This window comes from Suricata suricatta, chromosome 4, assembly GCF_006229205.1.
Source record: "Suricata suricatta isolate VVHF042 chromosome 4, meerkat_22Aug2017_6uvM2_HiC, whole genome shotgun sequence".
NCBI classification, from domain to species: Eukaryota; Metazoa; Chordata; class Mammalia; order Carnivora; family Herpestidae; genus Suricata; species Suricata suricatta.
This window is the reverse complement of record NC_043703.1, coordinates 141,994,152-142,015,396: the sequence shown is the minus strand read 5'-3', so window position 1 is coordinate 142,015,396 and position 21,245 is coordinate 141,994,152. Positions and strand designations below refer to the sequence as shown.

The 21,245-nt window shown below is 39.1% G+C and overlaps 2 long non-coding RNA genes across 2 annotated transcripts in view; one reads left to right on the top strand and one right to left on the bottom strand.

Moving 5' to 3' along the window:
• The window catches only part of LOC115289135, a 140,854-nt gene that overhangs the window by 53,607 nt on the left and 66,002 nt on the right, over positions 1–21,245 (bottom strand). The window lies entirely within an intron of this gene.
• Positions 1,627–14,474, top strand: LOC115289134. The gene is made up of 4 exons (XR_003907404.1): positions 1,627–1,756; positions 8,710–8,834; positions 13,586–13,784; positions 14,245–14,474. It is a non-coding gene; the product is annotated as an uncharacterized LOC115289134 (long non-coding RNA).

Sequence of the window (21,245 nt, the reverse complement as noted above, 5' to 3'; positions counted from 1 at the left end):
TGAAGCTTTTAGCCATTTGGAAACCACAATCAACTCCTCTCCGTTCCCATCTGTACAAGCCCATGCTGCAGTCATTCCCCTCTGCAAGCCCTACCTGCTGTCATGAGACTTCTCCCTGGGATTGGAGGAAATGAGCAAATCAACGCTTGGCACGCTTCAGGTGGCTCTGTGACCTTGCATTCCTCCCCCATGACCTTTCTCATGTTGCTCTTTGCATGGGCAACTCCAGCCATTACATTAGCAACACACAATTACACGTTCAAGGTAGATTCAAGTTCAGGCTCTACCAGGACATAAATACCTTAATGAGGTGACAGCCATGCAAAACTTCTGAGGTATAAATCAGGGCTCTGATAGACTGCAGAGATACATTGGCAGGTTCCTGCTTAGATAGATAGATAGATAGATAGATAGATAGATAGATAGATGAAAGAAAGAAAGAAAGAAAGAAAGAAAGAAAGAAAGAAAGAAAGAAAGAGAAAGAGGAGAAAGCTAGTGGCAGCATGCAGTACAGTATTTTTCAAAGTGATTTCTAATGTCTCCATCCAATATGTGCACCCTTGTCCCTACGGCTTTGATTCCTCTTCTGGTTAAAATCCCTACTGGCACAGCCAGGATTCAGCACTCATATTCAGCAAGCACAGCCAGTCAGCAGAGCATACTTTGGCTCTAGGTGCTCCTTGCTCTACTGGTATCCTCCAGATCCCCCTTGACCCAAGTGGCGGGAGGGGTGGGGTCTCTAAAATAAAGTTCACAGGTTGCTTTATTTTGGTCAAGGGTCTAAATAGGGGAGTATAAATCTCTCATCCAAAGGCAGAGTGGTTGAGATGCCACTAACCAACCTGCAAGGCCAGCCAGGAGGGGGGACCCTATTGCTGGTAGTCCAGCCGTGAGTTGACAGAAGGACCTCTTATCCCTGAACCTGCTCACCCATGCTCAAACAGCCTTCCACTCAGTTTGGTGTTAACTGCAGAACAGAAGAGCTATTTCTCAAAATGGCCACTCCCTCAAGTCCAGACACATGGGGTTAGGACTAATGCCAGACCCTGAGAGTAAAGAAGTAAAATCCAGGGTCAGAGGTCAAAATAAAAGGAAATTACAACTTATAGACTTGTGGAGATGCACTCAGCCTATAGTTGTCCCCGTTCATTGCCATTTCCTTTAAGAATGCAGTGGTCACTCCATGGGCATATATTTGCCATCTTAAAAACACAGCTGTTTAGAGTGATGCCCACCATGGCTAGGTCTGGTTACCCCTCACAACAGACCCACCACCTCCTAGGAATTTCAGAGTGGTTGTTCCTGCAATGATGAGAGCAGAATGAGCAATCATCGTTTCCCAATTTGCTTGTCTAGTACAGCAATGTCCAATGGAAATACAAAGTTTACTTACAGTGTAATTTTTCATTTTCTAGCAGCTACATTTAAGAAAATTTAAAAACAAACAGATAAGTTAATTTTAATAATATATTTTACTTAAGTTGGTCCATCCAAAATGTCCTCTCAACATGTAAGCGATATAAAAAATTATTGAGATATTTTACATTCTTTTTCTCATAGCAAGGGCTTTGAAATCTTGTATATATTATACATTTACAGCTCCTCTCAATTTGGACTGGCCACATCTCAACTGTTCAATAATCACAAGCACCCGGTGGCTACCATTTGAACAGCATAGTTCCGGTTGGGAGTCCCATAGAGTCACATTCTTTTATGTTCCCCAGTCATTCTAGAGACACCTGCTTCAAGTGTACAGGTGAGTAAGGAAGAAGGAACTCTGGGGAAGCCAGAGCATAAAGCATGGTATGCAGCAGTAGTTAGGAATATCAGGATGTCTGTCTGACCTCAGAGAGGAGGAATGACTACACTCCCACCCAGATGCTCTTCTGCTGCCTAAAGTGTCAATGTATCCTAGATTCCTACACGCTGTGAAAGATGGCTCTCCAAGGCCAAAAATATCTGGATCTTGGCCGCAAAATGATTTGATGAGAATTGCAACTAGTTGCAGGCAGATTTATTAGGTTTGGCCTCCAGATCAATAGCCCACCTGATCTTTAAAAGAATTTTTTTAAATTGAGTATGCACACACAGTAATTGAGTGATTTCACTTGAAAATCTAGCTTCCTAGCTTCTCTTGAAAAATCAGATTTGGGAAAACTGGGCCCACATTCCTACCTGACAGGACGCTGACGGAGCCAATACACCTGCCAACTTCGGGTAGGGCAGCTACTCGCCCATCACTACAGACCCCATCTTGTCCTACTGCCTTCCCTACAACAGCAGCCAGGAGCTGGTCACCATTTATCATTGCACCTGATCCATTACTTATTTAGAAAGAAAAGAGAATAAAATATTTCTTGCTCCCATTGTAGAACCAGAAGTAGGAAAGCCAATATTAACCAAGGGAGCCACATGCTTTCTGTATCTCGCTTGCATTTCTCATTGTGACCTGCCCTGGAGAGCAGTACTTTGTGACCCTGTGATGGCTCTGTGCCCACAATCCATCAGGGAAGACAAACCAAGAAGGTCTTCTGCTACCTTAGTTCCTCCACATTTTTGGAAGTCTGAAGTCTCTCTATTTTTGTCTAAATGCACCAGCCTTCCTTCCAGCAATGAAACTTTGCAGTGCTTTGTGTTGAGCCTCTGGAAAAGAGACAGAGAAGGAATGGAGCCCAAATTGCTCTTCCCTATTTCCAAACCAAAACCAAGGAAGGAATTATGGCCCTCAGAGATGAGAGAAGGGAGTGTTTACATCAAAATCACACAGCCACAATGACTGCTCAGTCACCCTGGCATACCTGTTTTCCTGCCAAAACTCAATCTTATTGACAGCACCTAACAGTAGAGTGGATCTCCCCCTTTATCCATGCTCTGCACCCCAACTGTCCCAAGACAGGAATCTAGGTCTAAACATGTACTACCCTCTCTCATTTATTTGCTTGTCTCCTCCTCTATCTAATGCATTAGCTCCTTGAAACCAGAATCCAGGGCTTATTTATCTTATTTATCTTTGTACTTTTTACATCCATTGCACTGGACATAGACTCACTCTTTGAAAACAGAGAGGGATAAAAAGGAATAAGGAATAGTAAGTCAGCCCTAGAATACAACCTTGCTGTATATTTTTTTAATTCACTATATGACCTTGGGCAAATAAAAGTCTTTCTAAGCCTGAGTTTCCTCATCCATAAAGCGAGAACAAGGATTCCCATCTCTTCGGGTTTACATGAAGAGTTGGTGGGGGAACACAGAGTACCGTAGCCCAAAGCCTGACATATAGCAGGGTTTCAGGAAAAGTGAGTTCACCTTTCCCTTGAGCTGAGGCAGAAAGAGAAACAAGAGGTGACAGGAACTGGGCTGATTTCAACATCGGTATGATGCTGGGTATGACAGGAACTGGGTATAATTTCAACATACATCCAACTACCTGTCAGCGGGGATATAAGCCTCCAATCAGTCCCTTTTATCCAGGCTGCTCTGACTCTCAGTCTGATCCTATCCTGGCCAAAGGGACAAGTAGAAAAAGGTGTTCTCTCAATCTGTGCCTTGATTCAGAAAAGACCCATAGTTGAAAACATGAACAGCAATGTACTCAAGGCACAGGTAAGAACACTATTTCTTTGGTTTCATTTCTTAAAGCATGTTAATTAGCCTGTTTGTCTATTGTTCCATTTCAATAAAAACCAGTCAGACATCTCTCTTTCTTTAGGTGGTTTGTCTCTGAATTAGGCCAACTGGTCCTCCAAGGATCCTTCTCAGTCCTACCCTTTTCACTCTACGTCCAGAGCCCACATCCACAATTTCTACTGGAACCCACCTCTCTAGCCTGTCTGGACAGAAGTAGAAGCCAATGTGGAGTGAGTTGAAGATGACATACAGTGCAAAAGATACTATCACTCTTTCGAGTGTTATACATGAGAGATGAAAAAGATGGAATAGTAACTGAAAGGAGACACAGCATCATGGAAGCTTTTCTTTTAAGGATGGGAATATATTTTCAAGATGACAAGTTTAGCCATCATTCTATAGATGACACTCCCCACTTTAGGAGCCTGAGAGCCTGACTGCCTCTCGAATCACATGGAAACTCCCTCCTCTTTTCTACCTAGGCATAAGCTTTCCCTCTTCAAATCTGTTTAAGCCACCCTACACATTTTCCCCCTTCTTAGCTATAACCATTTCTTCCTTGTGGTGGACTACTTGGAACTCATCATCACTCTACTTACTTCTACATTATGAAAAGAAAATTGGGTGATGTCTATAAATTTGGTAGAGTCAGGACCTTTAAAAATCCTCCCCTCCATAAAATTAATGAGAACACTGGGAAACATTGTCAGAATTAACTTCTTCAGAACTCCGAAAATTAACCAAAGGCTTGAAGCATTCCAGGGAGCATTTATTCAAGAAAAAAAATAAAATCTAGTATGAATAATGAGCATTATGGCATTTTAACTTGCCCTTTTCCCAGTCTCTGCCCTACCGTAGCTTGATAGTAGACTCGATATCCCCTGTCCACAGATCCAACAGCCTATAATCATGATGAAAAACAGCATCCTGGCAGCCACTGGAGGAGACAGAGCAAGGGGGAGTACCTTCAAAGTTTAATTTCTAGAGAACTGCAAATATTTGATCAGTCTTGTAATTCTATGGAAGATCCATTTCACAATGCCTGTCATTATTTGATCTGACTTGTAGCTTGCCCAGGTGCCTTAATGGAATAGAATTGAAAATCCACCAATAAGCTCTTACATTTATAGTCAATTAATTTTTTAAGTTTATTTATTTATTTACTTATTTATTTGTTTATTTATTTATTTATTTATTTATTGAGAGAGAGAGAGAGAGAGCAGAGGAGGGGCAGAGAGGGAGGGTGACAGAATCCCAAGCATACTCTGCACTGTCAGCCTGAAGCCCAACAAGTGACTCAAACCCACAAACTGCAAGATCATGATCAAGAGCCTAAACCAAGAGTCAGATGCTCAACCAACAGAGCCATCCATGTGCTCCTATAGTCAATTTATTTTTGACAGGGGGTCAAGATAATTCAATGGAGGAAAGAATGGTCTTTTCAACAAATGGTGTTGGGGCAACTGGATGGTAACAGGGAAAAGAATAAAGTTGCCCCTCAGTCCCAAATCCTATTTAAAAGTTAACCTAAAATTAATCAAAATATAAATGTAAGAATAAAAACTACAAAATGCTTAGAGGAATAAACGGTTTTCCTGACCTTGAACTAAGTAATCATTTCTTAGATATGACACCAGAAGCACAAGCAAAAAGAAAATAGAGAAAATGAACTACATGAAAATTAAAAACTTATACTTCTAATGACACTATCCAAATTGGAGAAAATGTTTGTAAATCATTTCTGATGAAGATATAATTTTATATACATATAACAACTCATCAGTATGAAAACAAATCACTTAATTTTAAAAACGTACAAAAGATTTGCATAGATGTTTCTACCCAGATGATATACAAATGCCGATAACCATATGAAACGATACTTAACATCATTAGCCATCAGAAAAACGCAAATAAAATCCATGAGATACCACTTCACAGCCACTAAGATGGTTATATATACATTTAAAAAAAAAAGCAGTAACAGCAAATGTGGGGATGATATAGAGAAACTGGAGCCCTGTATTGCTGATTGGAATATAAAATTGTGCAGCTGCTTTGGGGAAGAATTTGGTTGTTCTTCACCAAGTCAAACATAAGTATCATATGACCCAGTAATTCCATTCCTAGGTATAGACCCAAAATAATTTAAACCATGTCCACACAAAACTTGTACATAAATAATTGTTCATAGGAACATTATTCATAATAGCCTAAAAGTGAAACAAATCAAATATCCATTCCTGATGAACAGATAAACAAAATGTGGTATATCTATTCAATGGACTGTTTGCTCAGCAAAAATGGGGAATGAAGCACTAATGCATCCTACAATATGGATTATCTTGAAAATATTATACAAAGTGAAAGAAGTTAGTATCAAAGAGGACCACATACTGAAAGATTCCATTTACACAGAATGTCCAGAAGAGGCAAATCTATAGAGACATTAGATAGATTAATCTTTCCAAGGGCTGGAAGAAGGGGAAAATGAGTAGTGATTGCTAATGGGATTTACTTGGGGGATGATTAATATGTTCTGGAATTAGGTAGTGGTGGTGATTTCACAACTTGGTGAATATACTAAAAACCACTCTCAAAAGGTGAGTTTTACGGTTTATTAAATTATTTCTCATTTAAAAAAAAAAAAAAGAAAGAAAGCTACCTGCCTTTGGGCCATGTGCTTTTCAGCAAACTACCCTTCCTTATCATTTTCCATTCCCAATCAACTGGATGGTGTCCACAGGAAAAAAAGTTACTTTGTATCACCTCCTCAATTTCCCAACCTTCCCCTTCTCCCACCATTCTTACCTCCCACCTCTGTGAAACTGATATATAATATGTATTCTTCCTGAAGATTCTACCCAGCCAACTATTAAAACTCAAACTCATCCTAAAAACATTCCTCCCATTGTTGGAGCATGATACACCCTCCTCCTTTCCAAAGTCTATCTACCCCCTTGTTGCCCTTGACCACACTCCCTCCAGGCTCTAAGGTCTTGCTTCATCTCCAAACCTTCTCATTTGCTATCTTCAATTTTCCCCTTTCTGGTAAAGCTGTCTTAACTGTTATCCTGAAAATATGCTTACACTGCCGGCTCCCATCCTTAAAAGAAAATCTTCCTTGGTACAAGGACCATTTCCATATACTATCTCATCTTTTCTCCTCTTTTTTCAGATAAATTTCTCAGAGGGGTCATGGTTATTCTGTCAACTTCAACTCACTTCATTTTGGTCCCCACTCCTCTCCTTCCTCTACTGAACCCACTCTCTGATCACTACATGACTTCCTAACTCTCAAAATAGGTAGTTTTGGGCACCAATACCTATAATTTTTCCCCTCTACTTGTACTGCATGTGACACTGATTATTGATCACTCCTTCTATCTTGAATCTTTATTTCCTTGACATTTAGGACTCCAAACACTTCTAGTTCTTCTCCTGCTTTTCAAACCATCCTTTAAGGCCTCTCTTGAGGGGTCTTTATACCCAGAATAATGCTCCAATATTGGTATACCCAAGGCTTTTTCTGAATGCTCTGCTCTTTATATTCTACTTTTCTCCTTAGATGATAGCGTGATTTTAACTGTACATTGATGATTCCTAAATTTCATTCTCAAACCTAGACTTCTCTATCAAGTCACAGATTCATATATCCAGCTGCCCTATGCATCTGTCTAGTTATTCCTCATATGCCTTAAATTCAGAAGGCCCAAAACAAACTCATCACTTAAATTGGCCATCTATCTTCTCTAGTCACAGAAGCCGAAAATCTTGATTCTTCTCTTTGACTCTTTCTAATCCACACATTTAGAGACCAATACTGTAAATTTCACCTGCAAAATATTTTTTTCAATCTGTGTTTCTCTTTCCAAACTTGATTATGCTTCCCATCAAGGTTAAAACAAGAACCATAAGAAGCCTCTTCAGTGGTTTACTTCCGTCTTTGCATGCCTTTCTCAAACTGCTCCAAAACATTCTCCTGCTTTATAATACATTTCAAAGGTGACCTACAAGTTGAAATCAAAAGTCAAGAGAAATTCATGGTTAAAAGGACTCTTCCTACCACCCTGATTCTTTCCATTATGAACCCATCACTTTCACTGTCTTCTACTTTCACTGTTCAATCAATGAGATTTTGTATTTTTATTCCAGAAATTGCACCTACTTGTAATTCTCCTGTAGTCCCCAGCCCTTAACACAAACACACACACACACACACACACACACACACACACACACACCATTATGTCTCAGAGGTAGGAATAAGCATATATCTGCTTTCATCTCCATTATATCCTGGATTATTCCTACTCAAAGTTTACTTCCTCAATGTAGAAGACCTACCCAGATCCTCTATACTTGACCTACCCTTAAATGAGTTAAGAGGTTCATGTTGTTAAATGCCTCAAACATACATCATTCATCATATTTGCTACATTGTGTTTTCATAATCTGAGTCTGTCTTACTAATTTGTAAGCCCCATGTGGGAAAAGTCCAGGTCTTAGTCATCAAAACTCACTTCACAGGTCCTGACACAGAGAGGCACCCAATAAGTGGTATGTAGACTGAAGGAATTACACAGCCATAAGTAGTTATATGGCTATGCACAGCCTTGACTAGACCAAACACATGACCAAGCAAACAAAAGAAATTCAATGGTTGGGGTAAGCTTCAAAGTTCAATGTATGCTTCAGACCTAGCTATACCCAGATGCTCAGAAATATTACCAGGAAGCTATTCATGGTTATCTTGAGTTTAAGGAAAACGTTTGTCTCAATATCTTAGCAAGAGATCTGGACCTGACATTTAATGGCCCATCCCAGAACCAACTGCTGAGGTGCTCTCTGGTGAAGGGGCCTGGGTTGTACACCAGCTTCTAGGAACAGGAGGCTGAAGTCAGCCTCACCCAAATACCATACTGGCAAGAGTTAGGTAAGGTGTTTAACAAAAAGAATACTGAGGTTTTCCTTTACCAGAAGAAGGAAAATGATGCCTGGAGAGGCAGAAACAACAGTCATCCTCAACAGAATCTCTTAGCTTATAAGCTCTTTAGGACAATGTTTATTCTTCCTCTACAGTTGCCTAGATATCCTGCAACTTGCTCCATGCACCTCGGCCACATACTCCAGGCTGCTGACTGGCTGACGGGTGAGTCATTATAGACAGCACCAGCAGTGAACGAGTCTGTCAGCATGTGTGCAAGGTAAGCATTATAGAGCAGGTGGAGGCTCTTGCTGGGAAACATTTTGCCTTGCAGAGTGCTGAGTATTTATTTGGATTAATGGCTTTCAAGGTTGCCAGATTTCAAATGTAAACCTAATATTTATTGGTGATAGATGGTAAAGAGAAAAAGTATACTTTGGGGGTGATCATTCATGTATTCCCACTCATCTGTCACTGGGGCAGCTGAATTTCAATCCCATAAACCGGGAACCCACGCAATAATAATCATATTTATAATGCCTCACACTTATACAGTGCTTTAGCATTTGAAAAGTTTTGCCATATGTTATTCATTTTGGCTTTAAATCACACACCTGTGCAAGTGGGATTTGTTATCCCCATTTTATGGATGAGGAATATGAGACTCTAGGTGTTAGCTAGTTTATCTAGGGGTGACGGAGGAGGGGTTATTACCCATGCTTCCTGATGCCAAAACCACAGCTTTCACCAAGATACCATACTGTGCCCTCACCCCTTTCCTTGTTATTCCCCCTAAAACATAGCAATAACATTAGCTTATCAAGTTGTCATGCCATTCAGTGCACATAATCTCACTTTGACAACAATCTGTAAGATGGATATTACCACCGCCCCCCCCCGCCGTTTTAATGAGTGCTTCCAGATCAAGAATTGTGACTATGAGACTAGAGAGGTGAGCCAGAGACAGAAAGTATTGTGTGACCAATTACTTCTTTCCTCAAAAATCCTTCACTGTGTCCAGCTCCCCTTGAGAGATACAGATGAATACCAAGTCCTGGCTGTTTCTGATCATTAAGTAAATGCAAGGCACGATCATCACAGAAAGTTTCTTCCTCAAGTGTTCTCTCAAAATAAATCTGTTCTTTCATCTCACTTAAGTCCTTAACCATCATTCTCAAAGATAATTGTCTATCTGTACAAACCAAATGTCTGACGTTTTCAAATTTTTGGCGGTCTTGTAGATGATGGACCCCTACTTCACGTGTGTAGCTGACCTTCATGAATCCTTAAGTGTCAGCGGAAGCTCTTTCTCTTGATATACTTAAGCTTCCTTTTACATGTCAAGTGTCTCACTTTAAAATCTGTTTAACCTCACAGAGTATTTGCTATGAGCTCTTTGCTTTTGACAGTGGTCAATCATCTTACACAATCATGAAATCAAGCACTTCTCTTTTCTGGGACTACAGGACTGGGTAACTCAATGGCCTTGGATGTACTATAATTATAAGATCAGCCACAATGCTGCATGACTTTACTATGACCATTCCTGAATCAACAAATGACTAAGGAAGACATTCTCCTTACTTTATATCATGCGTTATACTAGCTTTTACTATCAGAGAAAGGTGGGGCTGAGAAAGGTTGATCATAGCACTCCCAACTTTAGACAGAAAAAACTTAAGATCCTCTTAAGTATCTGATAGAAAATTTAGCTGAAGAATGAAAACAAGGCCTGCTATAACAAGATTACAGACTTCTTCCTTACGTTCTCTTGGAAAATAAATTTAGGGATAACTTGATCTATTTTTAGCTCTGGGTCTCCCTGTCTTGCACATTCTCACACTAATTTCTCCTTTACCTGTGCAGCAATCTTTTTTAATGAGATACACCTTCAGTGAAGTTCTCTTCCATTTGCATGGCATAGAACGAGCTCTAGGCCTGGACTCATCAGATCTGATTCAGCCACACTTGACTTTGGGGAAACCAGAAAGCCCCTATGGTTCTCCACTTCCTGATCTCTAAAACAGGGGCATAATAGTATTGTGTGGCACCAGATGAGCTCATGTATGTAGTGAAAGACCTCACTGTCACCACTATACCACCATTTCTGGAGGATTGGTATTCACTGGGGGAGAAAGATACTGTGCCTGACAATTTGCTTGGGCCAAAGGTAAAGAAAAGTGATTATTATTTTTAAATGCCCAGAGTCTTTGACCATCATTCATTTTAAAGCAATGAGTCCAGGGCTTATGAAAGAATAAATAAAGAACAAATGTGGGGACCCTGCATGGCTCCGTCGGTTAAGCGTCTGACTTCAGCTCAGGTTATCATTTGGCGGTTCATGAGCTCAGGCCCCACTTTGGACTCTGTGCTGGCAGCTCAGAGCCTGGAGCCTGCTTCAGATTCTGTGTCTCCCTCTCTCTCTGCCACTCCCCTACTCACACCCTGTCTCTCTCTCTCAAAAATAAATAAACATTTAAAAATTAAAAAAAAATAAGAACAAATGCCATTGCATTCTCTCTGCTCCACAGCACAGTCTGTGAGGATGATATTTCAGAAAAGATCATGTTTTTCTCCTTTAGACAACTGTTTCAGAAAACTATAGCAGACCCTTGAACACAGGGTTGAAGTGTGTGGGTTTCCACTTATATGTAGACCTTTTTTCAATAAATTCAGTACAGTATTTTAATTGTATCTTCTCTTCCTTATGATTTGCTTAACATTTTTTTCTCTAAAGCTTGCTGTAAGCATATAGTAGATAATCTATCTATACAACATACAAAACATGTACTGATTGACTATGTTACCAGTAAAGCTTCCGGTCACCAGTAAGCTATGAGTGTTTATGTTTTGGAGAAATCAAAAGTTATACATTTTTTTCTTTTAAAAAAAATTTTTTTTAATTTTTAATGCTTATTTGTTTTTGAGACAGAGTGAGAGAGAGACAGAGAGCAAGTGGGGGAGGGGCAAAGAGAGAGGGAGACACACTCTAAGCAGGCTGACAGCTCAGAGCCTGACTTGGGGGCTCAAACTCACAAACCTGAGCCAAAGTCGAATGCTTAACTGACTGAGTCACCGAGGCACCCCTTTTAAAAGTTTTTTAAATGCATATTTATTTTTGAGAGAGAATCTGCATGCACACAAGTGGGGAAGGGGCGGGGAGGATAGAGACAGAGGATCTGAAGCGGGCCCTGCACGGACACCAGCCAGTGCAGGGCCTGAGATCATGACCTGCGCTGAAGTCAGACGCTTAACTGACTGAGCCGCCAGGTGCCCCTAAAAGTTACACACAAGTTTTGGCTGCACAGTGGGTTGGTACCCTTCACCCCAGTATTTTTCAAGGGTCAACTTTACTGTGTGTCTTTTGTGTGTGTGTGTGTGTGAGGTGTGTGTGTGTGTGTCCGTGTGCATGTGTGTGAGACAGAGATATCTATGTGTGTGAGATATGTGTGTGTGTGTGTCCATGTGCATGTGTGTGAGACAGAGATGTGTGTGTGTGTGTGTGTGTGTGTGCGCGCACGCACGCATGTAGGGTTGAGAAGCAGGAACACAGAAGGGACCTAACTTCACACTGACCGACAGATCCCCAAACGGCATCAGGGCTTGCAGTGCCAAAGCTCACCAGGGACTACCTCATCTAAGGACCCTTCTTCCTCTCCTTGATGCTGTTAGGGATACAGTCTTAGTTTGAGGTGTGGTAAAAAGAGTAGATTCTGGGGTGAGATAACCACTATGATAGCAGTGTGAGTTTTCAGTTTTTAAAGTGGAGGATTTACACACTGGATAATTGACAAAGTCTCTCAGAAAAGACGTGAAGAGACTTCACACCTTGCACAGGGAGGTTAGGTATCAGCGTGTATGCAGGGGGGATGCCTGTGGAGAATGTATTTATTTGGCTGGATCTTTCTTCCCTTGCCCTATAGAAGTAAAGCATACCTTAATTCACCTTTTTTCCTCCAACTCTAATTATACCTCCTTTCTTTTTTTTTAATGTTTTTTATATTTTTGAGAGACAAGAGAGAGACAGTGAGAACAGGGGAGGGTCAGAGAGAGAGGGAGACACAGAATCCGAAGCAGAGTCCAGGCTCTGAGCTAGCTGTCAGCACAGAGCCCGACGAGGGGCTCGAACCCACGAACCATGAGATCATGACCTGAGCCAAAGCTAAATGCTTAACCGACTGAGCCACCCAGGCACCCCTAATTATACCTCCTCTTACTGGCCTCAGCTATGAGCCCTCCACCGAGGTGGGATGGGGATGGAAGGTGCAGGGCAGCATAGGAACGTGTGGCTTTCATCAAGTTGTCCCTCTACAGAGGCCTACAGGGCTGCCCCAACATCACTGTGCGATGCAGTCTCCAAGTTCCAGGCAGTGACAGCAGTGATGTGAGGGGGAACCCCTGATGGGCCTGGGAGAGAGGGACACTCACATCATGGAGGAGTGAATGCCAATGGGCGTTTGTTGGGAGCTATTAATGAAACCCCGTATTCCCCCAAAGACACTGGGAAAGTGAACCTTAGTGGGCAGAGGTTGATGGTGGTGACCGAGCTCTCTGTGAATTACTAGGCCCACCTGGGTAAGGAAGATGAAAGTGTTTCAAGGCCGTCCTCTGTGTGGCTCTCCCTCCTCCCCAGGCCTCCAGTGTTTCAACCTAATTATCAGAGAGCAGCCACCTGCTCCCAGCCCCCATCCATAGTCCCCACCAGCAAAGGTTCCAAATGAGGCTCTCCTGCTGGAGATGGATGGAATGATGGAGGAAACTGGGCCTGTTGTGATGCTGTGATGACATTGGTCACTTCCCAAATACCCCTGTGCCATTTCCTGGGCATGGCCAGAGGACTCTGGGGGCTCAGCCATTCCTGTCTCAGGTGACCTTCCTAGTTCCCACTGCCTGGAACAACAGCAGACATCAATTATAGTAAAATAGCTCCTATTCCTTGACTCCCCAATGCCACAGGGCCCTCTTGGGAGCAGTAAACTATGTGCTGATCTGAGACAGTCACTGTACTCCCTCTTGATTAATCTCTTTAAGAACCAAGCCACTGTTTCCAGAGTGAAAAGGCCCTCCTCAGAGTCCACTCATGGACTGTCTCCAGGGCCTCCCCATGCTCCCATCCTCAGCTCGACAGACCCGGAGAAGGCTCTCACAACACCGGTGCAGACATACGGGGGCAATTTCCCATCTCGCAGGGGCACTGCCTCTGGGACTGAGCTGAAACCACAAAGCTGGGGTAAGTGCCTGCACCCCTAGATCATAAGAATGGTCTATCTCCTCACTCTTCAAAGCAAGGCCCAACAGGGGATGTCTGGGGCTCATAAATCAAGTAGTGGCAATACATCCATTATTTAGAGGTGTGGAAATAACCTCCAATAGAACTAAAACCAGAGAGCCATGAGCAGTTGTCTTCAGGGAGTAATATTTGGGAGCAGAAGGAGGTAGAAAGGAGGACGCTGTTTTTCATTTTGAGCACTTGTATATTATTCAATTTTTTAACCGTGTGTTATTAATTTCAGTATTTCAGATAGACTCAAAAAATAAGTAAAAGGGATACAAACAAGTCAAAATAAAAGAAATTGAGAAAAATATGATCATGTGTGGTTTATAGATTCAGAGAATCCACAGAGCTAGAAAAGAAAACAATCTAAAGATTCCCTCCTCCGGTTCACCCTAAGCCCTCTATTTATTTACAGGTGGGAAAAGCAGGCTCAGAGAAGACACTACTTACCTAAAATCTCATAGGGAATTGATTCCTACAACGATCTTATTTTACCAACACAGTCCTGGAGGAAGAGAGGTTGAAGCAGGGAATCAGTACAGAGAAGAACAAGGTCCAAAATCCAATCTGTCCTTGCCCCGCCTGGAGGATGACATAGATTGTATGAGCAGATTAATTGACACTTTTGTATTCCCAGCCTCTTTGATTTCAGGCCTTCATTTGAGTGGCAGGATGATGCCCTAGGGAATCAGAGCTGCAGAATCTGGGTCCACTGGCTGATGAAGAAGGGACTTTTCTATCTGATTGAAAAGACCATGGTTCAGCAAGATTTGGGTCTGTGATCTTAGGGAAGCCACTTAATATCTCTGCACCTCATTCTCCTGATCTAAAAGAGGAGGATAAGGAATGGGACCTACCTAACAGTAATGTTGTAAGGAATAAAGAGGTTAATATGTTAAGCACTTAGAACAACGCATAGCATATGTTAAGAGTCATATCATACCTATCCCACCACCCCACACTTCAAAAACTTTACTTTTTTTAAGAATATTTTTTTAAATGTTTATTTATTTTTTTAAGAGAAAGAGAGAGAGAGAGAGAGCAAGCTGGGGAGGGGCAGAGAGAGAGGGAGACCGAGAATCTGAAGCAGGGTCCAGGCTCTGAGCTAGCTGTCAGCACAGAGCCTAATACAGGGCTTGAACTCATGAACCGTGAGATCATAAACTGAGCTGAAGCCAGATGCTTAACAGACTGAGCCACCCAGTTGCCCCTAAATTTTACTTTAATAAATACATATAAACTGGAAAAAAATTGGTATAAATGGGGTTGTGAGAAAAGTAGATAGAGAGGCTTATTGTAAGCTAAACTTCCGTAAGCATCTCCTGACACTTCACGGGAAGAAATCATAAGTCCTAACTTCACGGGAAGAAATCATAAGTCCTACATGGGAAACTGATGGGCCACCATTCCAGGAAGCATAGGAGGTTGTCTCACCTGCCAGGCCAAGAAATAACTAATGACATGAGCTGAAAAGACATTCAGCCATCTGGAAAGAAGTCAGCATGTCCCAGGGTCACTAGGGAGGATGCTGTCACTGAAAATGAATGCAGAACCAAGAATTACATAAATGTCAGATGAAAGTGAATTAAGAGGTAACTCTCCAACAAAGCAAAGAACTTCTATGTGGGAGAAATAGTAATAAAATAGAAGTTTAAAGAACTTTTCAAAGGTATAGTTGAAACCCTCTGAAAAATGAGTATAAAATTTTATCAAGAAGAGATTTTTAAATGGGTAATTTCCTCAAAGAACCAACTAAAGACTTTAAAATTAAAAATATAATTGATGTGTTTAGTAGCAGAGCAGACATAACTAGAGAGAAAATTAGAGAACTGGAAGGCTAATCTGCAGCAATTATCCAGAATTCAGAACAGAGATAAAAAAGCAGAAAATACGAGATGAGTAAGGTAGATTAAAAAGTATGATTAGAAAAAAATAAATAAATAAATAAAAAGTATGATTAGAAATGGGAACATATCTCCCCACAAGAATGTTATTAATAACAATTACATAAGTTAACTCTTATTAATTATAGGTAAAATTATGGATAGTTATTAATTATAGGTAAAATTGGAAAACCTGGAAGGTACCATCCTAATCATGTGGTCAAAGTTAATATCACCAGTAATAAAACAAATCGATACTATGTCCCCCAGACATGCACTAAGAAGGGAGAAACATCACTTCTGTAGTAATCTTGACAAAGATGCTTAACTTCAATCTGTTCAAGAGAAAACACCAGACAAACCTAAATTGAAAGCTTCTTTACAAAATAATTGGCATGGATTCTTCCAAAGTGTCAAGAGTATCCATGGAAAAAAGACAGTCTCTTCAGGAAATGGCACTGGGAAAACTGGACAGCAACATGCAGAAGAATGAAACTAGACCACTTTCTTTTTTAAAAATGTTTTTTAATGTTTATTTATTTGGGGGAGAGAGAGAGAGACAGCACATGAGCAGGGGAGGGGCAGAGAGAGAGGAAAACACAGAATCCAAAGCAAGCTCCTGGCTCTCAGCAGTCAGTACAGAGACCAACACGGGGCTCGAACTCCCAAACTGAGAGATCATGACCTGAGCCAAAGTCGGACACTTAACCGACTGAGCCACCCAGACACCCCTAAAGTGGACCACTTTCTTACACCATACAATAAAATATATTCAAAAACAAAGGGTGTAGTTATCATGATGAGTGCTGAGTAACATATAGAATTGTTGAATCACAATATTGTACACCTGAAACTAATATAAAACTGTATGTTAATTATACTGGAATTAAAATGAAAATAAGATAGAAAAATAAAGAGACTTTGTTAAAAAAATATATTCAAAATAGATGAAACATCTAAATGTAAGACATGAAACCATCAAAATCCTAGAGGAGAAAACAGGCAGGAACCTCTTTAACCTAGACTGCAACAACTTCTTACTTGACATGTCTCTGGAGGCAAGGGAAAGAAAAGCATACTTTTATCAGAGTGGCTGCACCAGTTTGCATTCCCACCACCGGTGCAAAAGGATTCCCCTTTCTCCACATCCTTGCCAACATCTGTTGTTGCCTGAGTTGTTAATTTTAGTCACTCTGACCAGTGGGAGGAGGTATCTCATTGTGATTTCAATTTGTATTTCCCTAATGATGAGTGATGGGAGCATCTTTTCATGTGTCTTTTAGCCATCTGGCTGTCTCCTTTGGAAAAGTGTCTGCATTGTCTGCCCATTTCCTCACTGGATTATTTTTTTGGGTGTTGAGCTTGAGAAATTCCTTACAGATTTTGGATACTAACACTTTATCAGATAAGTCATTTGCAAATATCTTCTCACATCCTGTTGGTTTCCTTTTAGTTTTGCTGATTATTTCCTTCACTGTGCAGAAGATTTTTATCTTGATGAGATCCCAATAGTTCATTTGTGCTTTTCTTTCCCTTGCCTCCAGAGGCATGTCAAGTAAGAAGTTGTTGCGGCCTACATTAAAGAGGTTCCTGCCAGTTTTCTCCTCTAGGATTTTGATAGTTTCCTGTCTTACATTTAGGTACTTCATCTGTTTTGAATATATTTTATTGTATGGTGTAAGAAAGTGGTCCAGTTTCTTTCTTCTGCATGTTGCTGTCCAGTTTTCCCAGCACCATTTCCTGAAAAGACTATCTTTTTTTCCATGGGATACTCTTTTCTGCGTTGTCAAAGATTAGTTGGCCATATATTTGTGGGTCCATTTCTGGGTTCTCTATGCCATTGATTTTTGTGTATAAACAGACATTTAAAGACAAATAAAAGATAAGGCTTTGCATAATGCACCATCACTAAGTGAAATTCAAAAGGATAGATAGACTCCAAATGATGGAAAGTGATCTGAAATATAAGAACAAACTAAAAGCACAGATATGGTAAGTGTGAGATAATTTAAAAATATATATGGTCTATAGGATACATTAATAGCATCTTGTGGTATTCAAAATAAACAAAAAAATTCATAACAAAACAAGTAAGTTAGGGCATGCACGAGCAATGTTAAACTGCTCTAATATTCTCTTATTGTTCTTTTTTATTTTAAAAATTTTCAATCTTTATTTATCCTCGAGAGAGAGACAGAGTTTGAGTAGGGGAAGAGCATAAAGAGAGAAGGAGACACAGGATCTGAAGCAGGCTCCAGGCTCCGAGCTATCAGCACAGAGCCCGATGTAGGGCTCAAACCCACTAACCGTGAGATCATGACCTGAGCTGAAGTCGGACACTCAACCAACTGAACCATGCAGGCCCCCCTCTCTTATTGTTCTAAATGAAATTAAAGATATCGATATGTTTTAGATTTGCTAAGTTAGGGATGTATGCTAACCTTTCTAGGAAAAATAGTAAAAATGGAGAAGAAAAAAGTGGAATAATAAATTACATTTAATCAAAAAGAATGCAAAAAGAGAAAAAAATAACATGGGCAAGACAAGTAATATTACAGCAGCAAATGAGATGGTGGAAATATATCCAAATAAATTGGTATTTACAATAAATGCAAATGGACTAAAATAATACAGTTAAAGACAAAGAATCTCCAACTCAATAAGATAACTTCTTTATAACATTGTATTATCAGTAGAAAATTCTGAACTTTTCAATAAATACTGCTGAAGCAATTTGTCATCTATACAGGAAAAAAATGAAATTAAACCTCAAACCTCCCATCACATAGAATTCAATTCTAGATGGGTTAAGGGCATAATAGTGAAAAGCAAAGTTTTCAAAGAGAGTATAGGAGGTTATTTCTATGTTGCCATGGTGAGGTAAGGATTCTTAAAAATGACACAAAAAAACAAAATAATGAAAGACAAAATTTATAAATAAACTATATAAAATTGAATAACTTTTGATCATGAAAACACACTATAAAGGAGGTAGAAAGATAAACCTGAAATTTATAACACATATAAATTGGCAAAAGATTAGGATGACATATATATTTTTTTTAACTTCTAAACAGCAATAAGAGAAAAGAATAGAGTAGGAAAATGGGGAAATTGTTGAATAAGTACTGCATAAAAGAAAGAAAATTGCAATGGCCAACACATAAAAGGATAGTCAACTGCACTAGTAACCAGGAAGGTACAAAATAAATCATAACAAGATACATTTCACAGCTACCCCCTGGAAAGCATTTAAAAATCTCTTTATTCCAAGTATAATAAAGATGTGGCACAAACAGAATGCTTACACAGTGCAAGTGGAGGTGTAAATTATTACAACCACCACAGAAGACAATTTGGCATTATATAATTAAAGATGTTCATACCCTATGATTTAGTACATGCATGTGGGCCAGGGTACATGTGCTCAGATATCCGTAGAAGCACTGCTTGAGATAGTAGAAAGTGTCCGTAGCCATTAAATAACCACATAAAGGATGGTATACTTTTAAAACAAAAGTAGTTAATACTACTATTTATAATAGTTTATATAAGGTTTATAATATACAAGTTACTGTTCTAAACACTATTAGATTTTTTAACTCATTCACAATACCCCTGCGAGGCAGGTGTCATCATGCTCATGTTACAGATAAGGAAACTAAGGTACGAATAGTTTAAATAATTTCCCCACTGTCACACAATTAATAAATAGTAAACTCAGGATTTAAACAAAGAAAGAAGCTGTATGTTCTATCCTTTAGACTGGATTTGGGGCACTTATGTGCTCACTGTATTTTTATTTTACATTCCATACACATTTTAGAAATAATAATTCTGTACATACTCAATATGTAATAAAAACAATTTTAAATAGGTCTATAAGTAAGATACAGGGAGGCAAAAAAAATCAGAAAAGCTTATTGTTAAGTCTAAGTAAGTACTGACTGCAAAAGAAAAATATTTTAATAAAAATATGAACCCAAAATTTTAGTCAGTAGTAACATGGAGAGTAGATAAAGGGAAGGCAAATAAAGATCTGCTTTTTATTCATATTGAGAGAAAGACTATAAACACTAACTAACTCTACAGTTCATGACATGTATCATATCAGAATGGAAGAAAGACCTAGAAAGCTTGAGGTAAAGTGAATAACCTGCTTCCAATCAGTGGAGGAAATTTTTCAAAAATAAAAAGTAGCAACATAGTCATGTAACTAAAAACTGAGGTAAATAACGAGGAGAAAGAGCTGAAAAAATCAGAAAATGGTTGACTCAGGGAAGTAGGAATTAAGAAGGATAAGCTTTAAAAAAGATTATTTTCTTTTAGACTCTTACAGACAATCGTCCTTTTTAACATGTATAACTTCAATAAAAGTTAAAAATAAAGAATATGATTATCCCCAAAAATGTTGAAAAGGCACTTGGTACAATTCAACACCCATTTGTTATTGTTAAAACTTTTAGCAAATGAGAAATAGATGTTTAAGTCCTTAACTTGGTGGAAACATTTATTAATATGAAGACAAGAATGTTCATCATCACTAATATTATTCAACATAGTACCAAAAAAGAAAAACTACAAAAAAGAACTAGAAGTTATTGGAAAATTGTAAATGAAATAAAACTGTCATTACCAACAGAAAAGATAACATACCTAGAAAATTGAAGAAAATCAAGTGAGAAGCAACTGGAACTCATTAGAGAGTTCAGCAAAATATCTGGATGCAAAACCACTATATAAAAATCAAAGGCTTTTCTAAAAACTAGCATTTATCAATTAAAAATACTGTAGAAAAGAGATCTTCTTCATGAGATAAACAAAAGCTACCTATTAATAAACGTAACAAAAATATGCAAGTCCTTTCTTGAAAAAAAAAGTATGTAACTTTACTGAAAGGCATTTTTTAAAAATTAAAGATAGTTTTAAGAGACATAAAATAGACTAGTAGACTTATGGATGAGAAATTTAATATTGTATTTTATTTCTTCTCCAACAATCCCAATCATAATCTCAATGTAACTGTATCATTCAGGGACCCAGAAAGAAATAAAAAGCATACTTCAGATTAGGATGATTTCAGAAGGTTTTAATAAAAGATCTATTTATCCATGATATAGATAGAGTTGAGAGAAATCACAAGTAAAAGTGCTATCCATATACCAAAGAAAGCAATAATGGGTTATTACCACCCATAGGCCAAAAGAAGCAAAGAGAGAAGGCAATTCCCAAAATTGATATGAAGAAAAAAGAAAAAAAAATATCTAGAATCCCAAATCCAGAAGGAGGGAGTTGGGAAAAGAGAAATTTATATGGGAATTTATAAGAAGAAAAAAAATGGATTGCTCAAAAAATGGTGTTAAGAGAAGTAGGCTCTCTTTAGGTAGGAAGAATAGTTAAATATCTATGTCATAAGGTAATGAAAATAACTTCTAAATGGAATAAATACCTAAAAGTAAAATAGAAAGCTACAAAAAGAAGTAAATAGAAACATAATATTTACTATCCTTAGAGGTACAGATGCTAAAAGTAA